This window comes from Tenrec ecaudatus, chromosome 13 (genome assembly GCF_050624435.1).
Source record: "Tenrec ecaudatus isolate mTenEca1 chromosome 13, mTenEca1.hap1, whole genome shotgun sequence".
Taxonomy (NCBI): domain Eukaryota; kingdom Metazoa; phylum Chordata; class Mammalia; order Afrosoricida; family Tenrecidae; genus Tenrec; species Tenrec ecaudatus.
Window position 1 is genome coordinate 5493238 of NC_134542.1, and position 12619 is coordinate 5505856.

Genomic DNA, 12619 nt, shown 5'->3' on the forward strand with positions numbered 1-12619 from the left:
TGGATCCGACTTTATGGCATCTGACAACAACAACGAAGAAAAGTGAACGGAAATCAAGGGGTCGGTAAAAAGAGCAGACATCACATAATGGTGGGTTTGCAAACCTTATCTGGTTTCCTCTGTAACTGCATCTCCATCTCCGCACTTATGAGGAACCTAGCAATGAATATGCATAAAGCAATGGTCACACTCTAGTGACGGAACCCTGGTGGTGCAGTGGTTACGAATTGGGCTGCTACCTCAAGGTCTGAAGTTCAAAATCACCAGCTGCTCCATGGGAGAAAGACGGGACTTTCTACTCCCATAACCAGTTACGTTCTCGATGACTCACAGGGTCAGTTCTCCCCTATCCTCGAGGGTGGGCTGTGACTTCCTGGCAGTGAGTGTGGGCTTGGGACTCACTAGCTAGACATACATGACCATTTACTATCCAGACGCAGAGACCTGAAATAATCATTAACAAAAATATCCTCTACTGAAAAATTATAAAGCCATATAGTAACTATTTAGAAAAGGTACAGAGAAGCCACCAGAGAAAAGCATGCTGGTCTCTATATTTTTTCCCTTCCAGATCAACTTCACAATTATTTAATCAGGTTCTCGAGCTGTTCCAGCAGGACCAGGAATGAACATGTGCTGACTGTGTTCGTCCCATCCAATAGAAGCGCTCTCAGCCCATTGTGTCAAGCCTTCTTTTCTCTTGGAAAAGCTCTATTGTTTTCATCTGGTAGATCGATACATTTTACACAGCTAGCTTACCTCCGATACCAAATACTCATGAAAACAATGCAAGAGAGAAACTATAGACTCATCACATTCAAAAACACACAAGTGGAAGCCCTAAAGAAAACCTTAGCAAAGAGAAGTAAGTGGTGTATGAAAACAACAGCACCGCAAGACCAGATCATTTCTCGTGATGAAAGCTGCACTCAGCAAATGCTACAGCGGTTGACAGAGAACGAGGGGATGCCACGGATCACCGGAAGGACAAACAAATTCACCTCGAGGCGTAACCCCCTGGCACCGAGCCAGCTCTAGCTCATAGTGATGCTGTAGGGGAAGAATAGCCTATAACCTGGGTTAACCCTATAACTCTTCACAGGAGTAGGGAACTTCATCTTTCTCCAAGGAGCGGCTGGTGAATTCGAACCGATGACCTTGCAGTTAGACGCCCAATGCTCCTATTTTGGAAGGAGTATAGCCAAGATGGTCCTTAGAAGCCAACGTGGTGATGGGAGACAGCAGATGGTGTAAGATATGAAAATAATACAAATTTATAGTCTATCAGGGGTTCAAGAGGGTAAGAGGGCAGGAGAGGGAGGGAACAAATGAGGAGCTGATACCAAGTGCTCAAGAAGAAAGAAAATGTTTTGAAAATGATGATGGCAACATATGTACAAATGTGCTCGATACTATGGATAGATGGATGGTCATAAGAGCTGTAAGATCCCCCAGTAAAATGATTTCAAAAACGAAGAAGAAGAAAAAAGGGTGAGATGTCTTCTTGCATGCTGTGGACATGTTGCCATGGAGAACCAGTCCCTGAGGAAGGACCCCCATACTGGGTAAAGCAGAGGGACAGCACAAAGAGAGGAAGGCCCTCAACAAGATGGGTTGGCACAGTGGCTGCAACAATGGGCTCAAGCACAGGAACAATTGTGAGGCTGGCGCAGGACCAGGCAGTGTGTCCCTGTACATGGAGACTATATGAATCTGAGCAGCACCTCACGACGGCAAGTATTATGGAATGTGCATGAATAAAGCTAACCGTCTGCTTGTGTGGTCAATCGGATGAATCTAGTTGTCAGTTTATTTTCACTAAATTTGCATGTGGGAGTGGGTGGGAGAGTCGGTCATGTGGTGTACCTGTGCAAGTTGTTTAGGCTGCCTGGGGTTCACCTGAGGATTTAAATAGTTCTCTAAGCTTGTTGGGCTGGGTTGTCTAGAGAAACAAAGCCACTGACACCCACCCATGTATCAGAAAGAGCTGTGTGTATAAAGAAGGAATCATAGCAAGAAGGCATCTCAGTCCGATCCACCTCAAGCCCATTGGTCCTGTTACCTGGGAGCCTTCTTTAGATGCACATCGCTGCAGGTCAATGATGCAGGAAGATCACAGGGTGGCGGGTACAGAGTCCTGTGGATCCCAGGTCAGTGGAAACATGGCAAGGAACCAACCGCTCTCAGGGTCGTGTGACCCATGAGGGACTTGCCCTGGAGGCAGGCACAGAGTCCCAGCAAGCAGGCAGGCTGAGGAGCAGCGAGAGGGAGAGGAGTCCCCAGCATCTCGCTTATAAGAAAGCCACACCTCCCAGGAGGCATCATCAGGCTGTGACCTGATTGACAGGTTGGACTCCACCCCTCCACCTTCATACAAACTCAAGCCGACGTAAGATCTAACTGCTCTTCTAGGGCAATGAAACGGAGCTCCCCTCCAGGTTTTTCTAAATGACTCCAAGTTGATTCTGACACACATCTCCCACAGAGAGCACGGTAGAATTTCCCCATAGACTCTTATTTTATAGACTCTAATCTTTAAGAGAACACAATCAACCATCTTTTTCCTTGTAGAGCCGTTGAGTGGGCTCCAAGCGCTGACCCCTAGGCTCACAGTTGAATGCCCAACCATTGTGCCAGTGGGGCACCTTGAGGCACCAATCAAAGATCTGAATGACTCACTCAGTAGAAAGACGCCTGCCGTGTCAAGGGGAGATCCCACGCGGCTGATATTAAACCAGCCCCTTCATGACAACCCACATGTTCCAGAGGAGAACTTCCCTCAAGAGGGTGCAGCGGATGATTTTCCAGAATTAGGTTTCCACCAGCCACGGAGCTCAGGGTGGGTTAGAACTAGCAACCTTTCCACTCACAGCCGAGCACGCCAACCACTTGCCCCACCCAGGGACTCTCAGTGCAAGTTAATATGATTTTGAACAAAGTCTCCAGACAGAGGCCCAAGAAAGAAGGCCTTGCTTTCCATCCACCGACGAGCCATGAGGCTTCTTCCCTCCAAGTAGCTGAGAGCTGGTGTCAACTTAGGTAAGCCAGGATTCTCCCATGATAGGTCGGCTCCCTGATGGGATATCCTGTGAAGAAGGAAAGCAGTTGTGAAAAGAAGAGGGTGGTGGTGTCAGTCAGGGTTGATCAGAGAAACCAATTCATTGACTCTCATATGTGTATAAGAAAGAGCTTTATATACAAGAGCCAGTGAATATTGAGAAAGAAAGAGCTTTATATACAAGAGCCAGTGAATATTGAGAAAGCATCCCAGCCCAGTCCAGATCAAGTCCATAAGTCTGACATGAGCCCATAAGTCTAATACTAGTCCATAAATTCCTCTTTAGACTGACGTAGCACATGCCATGATGCTGAATGCAGGAAGATCACAGGCCAGTGGGTAGAAAGTCTTGTGGATCCAGTAGCAGTGGAAACATCTCAGCTCTGGTGAGGGTCTCCACATGTCTCCTCCAGCTCTCTGAATATCTCAACAGCAGGAAAGGGAAGGCAGAGAGAGTGGGTCTGGTCTCCAGTGAGCTATTTATCTCCGCCATGCCTCCAAATGAGGTCATCAAGCTGCGACCTGTTGACAGTCTAGACTCCCCCCCTCCATGCTCAAGTTGACAGGAGATGATGTAACTGTCACCGTGGAGCGCCACAGTAAATAAGAGGAAGGCCCGTAAGGAGACGGATTGACCCAGTGGCTGTGACCACAGGCTCAAGCATAGGAACCACTGTGAGGATGACACAGGACCGGGGAGTGTTTCCCCCTGTGGTGCATGGGGTCACTGTGGGTTGAAACTAACTCAGTGGCATCTAACAACAACGACGATGACCTCCTTAATCTGGTCGCAGTCTTGATAGAGTACAGGGCGGTGTCATCCAGGCCAACTCTTGGTATGGATTGACAGTGTCAAAGCTCCTCCATGTCTACTGCTGGATCTGGACCCTGAACCTGGGTCATCAACCTCTATTACAGCCTGCTGATGCAGGAGCCATCAGGGAACTGCCAAGCTTGGGTTCACTCGGCTCTGCATCCACCAGCCTGTGCAATTCCTGGTTCATCTCCCTGCTTCCTGTTCATCAGCCCCTGCAGCTACTGGAGTCCAGCTGCCATCTGACCCACGGACTGGAGCCGGACTGACCTTACCCACTTGTACCACCATGTGAACCCTTTCTTGATGTCAATTTCTTTCAGCAGAAAGACACGTGCAAGTCTCGCTGTTGTTGCTTCTATGGAGAACCCAGCCTAACACCGGGCTCTCTTCCATCAAGGACGAGGGTGACCTCCAGCAAGCTCTGGGTCTCTGGTCAATTCTGCTTGGGGACATGCCCGTCACTATTCTCGGCCACCACCCCAGTGGCTACAGCTGAGTTCTCAAGACCGTTCTGGAATTCATGTTTGGCTAGGACCGCCTCTGCCATCCCCTGGTGGTCACTCCTCATTTAGGGTACAGTGAGGCTTGGCTTGTTTGGGTTTGGTTTGAATGTGTAGAACCTGCATCAGGCTGGACCTGTGATGGTTTGGCGGTAGATTCCTTGCCTTCCACACAGAGGACCCAGGTTCAATTCCTGGCCAGTGCATCTCATGCTCAACCTCCACCCACCCTCCACTGGAGGCGTATGTGTTGCTAGGATGCTGAAGAATTTCAGGGGAGGGTTTCAGGCAAAGCTGGAAGAGGAAGAAAGGCCTGGTGGTCTAGTAATTCTGCAAAGCAGCCTCTGGACTCCCTCTGGATCAGAGTTGGTCCATTGTGTGGGGGGTCCCAGGGGTGGAAGGCAGCTAAGAACAGCTACAGCTGCAGCGGACAGGATTCACACAGCTTCTCACCCCGACTGACCGACCCACCAGAACCACTCTGAGCCTGTCACCTGGACCAAGGTGCTCTGCTCCTTCCTTGCTGACGCCATCTCATTTCAGGGACATCCTCAGAACACGCTCCTCTTTCTTTACCAAATCAGCAACGAGGGTGTCCCCCTCCCCTGAAGGAGTGACATGCAGAACTGGATCTAAGAATAACAACCCACCCACATGATCCTCATCATGACACTGGAGACGGCCGGCTTGATCCTGTATGATTGGGTTTGTTCTTCGGGTCTTTGCACCCATTCACCCAGCAATTCATGTGCAGCGCAATTCTGGTCTGAAGGGTAATTCTGCACCCGGGGCCGATCTCTGCTCTGGGCTTAGCTGGTGGCATCCTTTCGGGCTCAGTCTCCTCCTCCTCAATGTAGACTTGACTCAGAGACGAGAGCCAGACACACGGCTGGCGTTCCAAAAATATTTGCAATGAATGTGCCAGTGAATCACCAGTTCCCTTTCACACTCCGCGGGGGCTGACTTACACACGCCTCAGACTCCGGGTGAGCCGGGGGCGGGGTTTCAAGAGGACACGGAGCGGTGGGTGAATGGTGCCATTTTCCCATAGTGCTCCCGAGTCCTTGCCCGGGAGTCCAATTCACTTCATTCACAGCGAGGCCAGCCACCTCCTCTGGAATCTCACATTGTAATTGCCCCACTGGCTCCATGGGGGTCCGTGAACGGACAGTCTTCGTGAGTGCCGTCAATGTCTACCGCGCTGGACCTTACCTTATACCAGGCCATTGTTGATGGCTCAGGCCTCCAGTGCTCGGCCAGCTCTCACTGCTGTTGGGTCCATTCTGATGGGCAGGGTAGACCTTCCCCTGTGCTTTCCGAGACTAAATATTTATGGAAAGCCAAACCCCCAACTTTCTCCTGCAGAGTGGCTGGCGAGTTTGAACTGCTGGCCTTGCGGTGAGCAGCCCGACACGGAACCCACTACACACCACGGCTGCTGCTTCTTGTTCGGGGCCGTGGAGAGAGCCCCGACACCCAGGGACCTGATGTACCACAGGATGAAACGCTGCCTGGTCCTGGTCCATCCTCAGGATAGTTGTCATGCCTGAGCCCATTGTTGCAGCCACGGGGACCACTTCGCCAGTCAATGACGAATGTCCTTCTCCAGGAACCCGTCTTTCCTCATGACAGCTCCAAAGCACGAGACACCAAGCCTCACCAGCCTCTCTTCTAAGGAACATTGCTGCCTGGACTTCTTCCGAGGCAGATTGGGTGGTTCTTTTGACGGTACATTCTTGCTCCTCCTCCGTCTCTGTCTCCTCCTCCTCCTCCTCCTCCTCCTCCTCCTCCTCCTCCTCCTCCTCCTCCTCCTCCTCCTTCTTCTTCTTCTTCTTCTTCTTCTCTCGCTCTCTCTCTCCTGCTTTCTAAACTGCTACCAAGTCGGTGCTGACTCACAGCAACCCTGTAGGACAGACAGAGTAGACCTTCCCGGTGAGTTTAGGATTAGAAAGTCCCATTTTCCTCCTGAGGAGCTGATGGTGGTTTTGAGCTGCCGACCTTATGGATCACTGCCCAACACGCACCTGCTATACCACCAGCCCATGACATATTCAATATTCTTGGCCAGAACCATAATGCAAAGTCCATGGTAAGTCTTCAGCCTTCCTTGCCCAGTGGCCCACTCTCAATGTATGAAGAGCAAGGACAGACACCATGACTTGCTCGGGCCAGGCACACCTGAGTCCACAAAGTGGCCCCTTTGCTTTTGAACTCCCCAAAGGGGTCTTCTGCATCAGATGTACCCAGTGCAATAGTGCGGTGCCAACGAGCAGTGACGGTGGGTCCAGGTGAGATGACACCGGGACCACTGCCATGTGGGCCCCATGTTCTACCACGCTGTCTCTGGTCCCCACGTTCTGAGGAGAAGCTGGAGCAGGGCAGGGAGGAATCTGGGCTCTGCCTCTTGGGACAAGGGTGGTGCCTTCCGTGGGTGTCCAGCTCCACCCCTCGTAGTACCACATCCTTCTTGCGTGTCCCTGGAGCGCTCCTTCCTCCCACGCCGTCTCTAGACTTTCACGTCCTCTCGATTCACTTTGATTTTTCAAATACATGCGCAATCTGTTCGGTATGGAGACAGATTGCATGCGCAGAACGGTGCAAAGCAAGACGCTGGCCTCGGGGTAACTGGGAGGAGCATGATGCCAGCAGTGGGCAGTCGTGGAGTGCACTGCGGCTGCAGCAGGTGGCGCCAGTAGACATCACCATGCCAGTGTCACAGTGGAGGGAATGGAGGCAGAGAGGGAATTCCGCACCAGGCAAGGGAGCGGGAGCCCCACCCTCCCTTGCGAAGGGCCCCAAGCACCAGTTTATCTTCACCACCTGCTCATAAGCATTTGCACCCATAAAGCCTGCCACCCACTTCTCCACACTCCCCTTGTCTCCCCCACTGCCGATTGCTCAGGTGGCTCCTTAGATGTTGTCCGTTGAGTCCTCACAGGACCAGGAGACGGAGGAGGGATAGATGGAAAGGTGGGGTGGAGTGCAGCTCGGAAAGGTCTCGGGTGGCAGAGACGACAGGGGACAATGTAAGATCCCGCCGGCTTACTCAGAGCCTGTCCCCCGGTCCCTCTGCCCTGGGTTGATGCACGTAGTCAGTGTACATGTGGGGGGAGGGGCATATGTGCATGCATGCAGTGTGTTCACTACTGTGTGTGTGCACACATGTATTTGCACATATTCCGTGTGTACATGTGTGTGGTGCATGCATGTATGTACTGTGTGTGTACTCCTGCATGTATGCATGGCTGTGATGTATGTAAGCACATGTGCGAATGCTGTTTATAGTATTCTGTTTGTACAATGTGTGTTCATGTGCATGCTGTGTTTGCATGTGGGGTGTATGTTTATGTGATGGGGTGTGTATATATGTGTATGTTGGGTATGTGAGTGTGCTTGTTTGCATGTAGAATGTGATACATATATGTGTGTAATGTGTGTATGTGCCTACATGTATACATGGGGGGGGAATATGTATGTGTGTTCCTGTATGCATGATATCTGTACATGTTTATGTGTCTATGTGTGGTATGTGTATATGCCTGTATATGTATGTATGTGTATGTTTATATGGCATGTGTTGTGTGCATGCACCTGTATGTGTGTGTCTACCTGTATGCATGTGTATGTGTAGATGGTGTGTGCTAGAGCCTGTAGATATGTATGCCGTGTGTGTGCTGTGTGAACCTGCACCTGTTCTCACACCCACATGCACTTTATCATGACAGAGCCGCCCTGCCTGCAGATGCTGTTTCTGGCCATCAGCATTGGTGGCCTGCCCAATGTCACCCGGGGCACTTGGAGCTTGTTCTGCACCCGGTGCTGATTGACACTCACATCACCCAGATGCCGTCCTGCAGGGTGGTCTCATTAGGAAGACAGTGCTGCTGGGCCTCTCTTCAAGGCGCACAGTCAGAGTCGGCGGGAGGGATCTGGGGGCCAAGATGGCACAAGGGCGGGCACAGCTAGGAGGAGGGGGAGTAAGAGTGCAGGATGCAGGGCAGTAGGTAGAGGGCAATGGAGGGGGGAGGGGAGGGGATTGCAAGGGGCAGAGGGAAGGAGGAGAGATGCTGACAGAGATCCAGCAAAGGAATCCCTTTCGGGAGATCTTGGAGGCGGCAAAGGTGCGTTTGGTGTGAGCGGACCGGAGCACAACCGATCCCTGGGTCCCGCTCATCTGTCCCGCCACACTCCAGTCTTCCTGGAATTATGATGTTTTAGCCACAAGTCTTGGCCATGCTCACCTTACTGAAAAGGTCAATGTACTAGAGATGGTCTGGAAGGATTCCTTCCATAAGGCGTGCCTGTGGCAGGGGCCACCCCAGCTTGAAGGGGAGGCGTGTCCACTGCTGTTGCATGTGAACCCTGAACCTGGAGTGGATCAGCAGGACTGACAAGGGGGCAGTACTCATCCTAGACCCACTTGCTTCATTTTGCCCAAGCACCAATGCCAGGTGCCCTCAGCAGAGCTGTGCTCCTCGGGGGATTTCAAGGAAATCACCAGGCCTTTCTTCTGAGGCACCTCTGGTTGGACTTAACCCTCCACTTAGTACTGTGAAGAGCTGAGTCCATAAACCGCTCATCCCACCCAGGGACTTCTAGAGGAAGTGGGGCGGGAGATGAGGAACACTGTGTGAGACCCACTTTCCCGATACCTACAGAGACAACCTTCCCTCGGAAATGCTTCCCCCGCACCTCGGTGAGATAAGGTGTTAATGATATGTAGATTAAATGTCATTATGAGAAATAATTTGCATGCACGCACAGCAGAAGGAAGCTTCTTTTCTTTTTTACACATCTAAGTCCTGGCACAAGACATCATCAGTACCCTTGGTACAGGAGCCCTGGTGGCATAGTGGGTTACATGTTGGGCTCTCAAGGGTAAAGTTGGCAGTTCAACACCGCCAGCTGTCCCATGGGAGAAAGATGAGGCTCCCGACTCCTGTAGAGACTTAGTGGAGTAGGAAGTAGGGGGGCCATTGAAAAGCAAAGGGACCTCGAGAAAGAGGAAGCTCCTCAACGCAATAGATGGACGCAATGGCTGCCACGTTGTGCCCAGGTGCAGGGACCACTGTGAGGAGGGCGCGGGATCACGCAGTGTTTTGTTCTGTGTGCACAGGGCCACTGTGGGTCAGAACCCACTCCATAGCACCTGACACAGAAGACTTGCAGTCTTGGAAACCCACAGGGGCGGTTCTACCCGACCCTACAGGCTCGCCGTGAGTCGGGATCAACTCCATAGCAGCGAGTGAGGAAGGCCATTAGGGAACCCGAGTGGCCGAGTGGTTATGCATTGGACTGCCAACCACAAGGTCAGCAGTTCGAAACCACCAGCCACTCCGTGGGAGAAAGAAGTGCTACCCGGTCCTATCGCGTTGTTATGAATCAGCATCGACAAGACAGCTGTGAGTTTGGTTTGAGCTTCAGTTTTAGTCCGGGTACCTCAGGGCCAGCCCTGAAGGGAAATCTTTGAAAGCCCACGAAGGACTTAAGGGACCTGTGCCATTCCACATCCTGGAAGTAGGAGGTGTGAGGAGAGTTGCACTTCCTTCGTACTTCCACCTGCACAGGAAAACAAACGCTTCCAGGGGCAAATGTTTTCATTTGACCTTGCCACTCTGATCTTGAGCTAGCAGAGTACCAGACCTTGAGCCAAAGGATGCTCCTCATGAATTGGTCCATACGCTTTCCTTTCTCCACTCCCATCTCACAGGCAGACTTCTCAAGACCCTGATTCATTTCTTCACAGACAGTTGTTCCCTCTCTGAGCACTGCCCAGGTTGTTCTTCTGCATCCCTCATAAGCTAAGTAGGAGACCTGGTGGCCCAGTGGTTATGCATTTGGCTGCCAACCAAAAGGTCACTAGTTTGAAAGCGCCAACTGCTCTCCAAGAAAAAGGTGAGCCTTTCTACTCCTTTCAAGAGTGATCACACTCTCAGAAAGGGTTATTACATGTTGGAAACGCACAGGCATTGTTCTGCTCTGTCCTCTCGCGCTGCCAAGTCAGAACCACCTCTATGGCCTGGTGTTTGGTTTTGATCGTTAGCTAAGTGTCTTTTTGTTTTGTTGTTTAACTTCTTGTTTCTTGTTCAGGAGCTCTGGTGGTGTCCTGGGTTAGGACTCGGCTGCTCGCTGCAAATTCGCCCCTGGAAACCAGCAGCGGGTCTGCGGGAGAAAGAGCAGGCTTGCTCCTCCCATCAAGAGCTACAGCCTCAGGTTCACCTGTCCGAATTGATTGGATGGCAGTGAGTATTATTTCGTATTATCGGGAAAACAGTATTTTCAGCCACCTAGAAAACAATTCAGACGTCATCCAGGGTTGACAATGAAACATCCCAGATAACTCCATTCCCAGAGAAAATCGCCACCAATGTGTATCTATCTGGGAAATTCCCAGGCATTCCCTAAGTCTGTATCTATCTATCTGTGTGCATGTGTATGCGCGTGCACAGGTGTGTGTGCAGTTTCTCACATAGAGAATGTGAGATGTGGTGTAGAGGTTGTGAACTGGGCTGGCAACAGCCAGGTCAGCAGTGGAAACCACCAGCCGCTGCACGGGAGAAAGGCGGGGCTTTCTGCCGCAGTACAGAAGTAGTCTTGGAAACTCCCAGGACCCGTTCTGCCCTGTCCTACCAGGTTGCTATGACTCAGAATTGGCTCAGTGACAGTGCGTTTGGTTGGATACTTTTGTCCCGTGCCATACTGGGTGAACTGAGCCCAATCAATATATACCAACTCATCTTGCTGCTTTTCACGAGTCTCAAGTGTTCCTTCCTTGGTGTGGCCCATCATCTTGCTGTGGGTGGAAATTCCAGCTCCGGGGCATTACAAACAACCTTTCCAGTGAGCTGATTCTGAGAGGGGGCAAGGATTTTGTCGCTGCCGGTTGTGAAGGATGGCAATCACCAGGCCTTTCTTCTGCTGCACTGCTGGATGGGTTCTAGATGCCCACCTTGCATAGCTGAGCACTCACCATTGGTGCCAACCGGAGACCATCTCAAGGAGCCCCCCACCCCTGTCTATAACCACCCCTGTGTCCTGGGGAGACCAAGCCGGCCCCCACATGATCTGCATCTTCCTGTCTAGGGTCTTTGAGTTTTCCTCTTTGAACGGAAGGCTCCTTCGGCAAAGAGAGCCTGAGGGGCGTCTCATGTCACCGTCCGGCCCACTGGGCATGAGATAACATCACAGAGCAGACGTGGCCTGTGAGCGGCAGGCTGGAGTGGAAATTAAGTTAAACAAAAATTCGAATTGAAAAAAAAAATCCCAACGTTCAATAAACACTCACACATTTCTTCTGTCACAGGAATTAGATTGCATCTAGTTTCTTGGCTTTGGTTTGACTTTTTTTCTCTTCTTGCTTTTCAGTTGTAGCTGAGCGGAGCTTCCCAGCTGACCTGCTGGAGCTCCCATGGTGCAGTGGGCTTTGCTCCTCCCTGCTGAGTCAGCCATTCATACATCAGATGAGTCGGGGCTGCAGGGCCACCCAGGACGTGGGTCAGTCACTGGAGGCACTGATGCAGGAGACAGCCAGGAGAGACCTGCGGGGGCAGGACCAGTACCAGGACACCATAGCCAACGACTGCAGAGCTGGTGATGACGTAACCAACCCCCACCACCCAATGTCTCCTCTCACCACTCTGGAAACTTGAAGTTCAGCATCCAGATTTGCGCAAGGCCGCAGTCTCTCCAAAGGCTGCCGGAGAAAATGGCCCATTCCCCCATCCTGGAAGCCTTCCTGGGAGCCCGTGGCTCACAGGTGTGTCTGTCTCTGCCTTCATCTCCACGTCATTGTGTCTGCTCTCCTCTTGGACAGGGGCACTCATTCATACTGGACTAGGGACACCCCTCCCTCACCCCACCCTCTAACACACACACACACACACACACACACACACACACACACACACCCCACTCCAGGCTGGCCTCTGGTTAACTTAAGGGATAACATCTTCAAAGGCCCTGCAGGCACATCGCAGAGGAGTTGCTGGCTCATTTCCAGAGCTTGGCAGCCAAGCCAGTCACACGAGATTTTTGGTTTCCTGGGACACCGAAGTGCTGGTGGCACTGGAATGTGGTCTGCAGCATGGTGGGAAGGTCTGACCTGCTGTGAGACTCACCTGTGTAGGGCGCAGACTGGACGTGAGTGCCCTCTGTGGGAAAATGGCACCCATAGAATTCTCCGTGGTTCCCTAGAGGCCAGACATCCTGAAAACCTGTCCTGGAGGCTGAGGACGAGGGGACTGG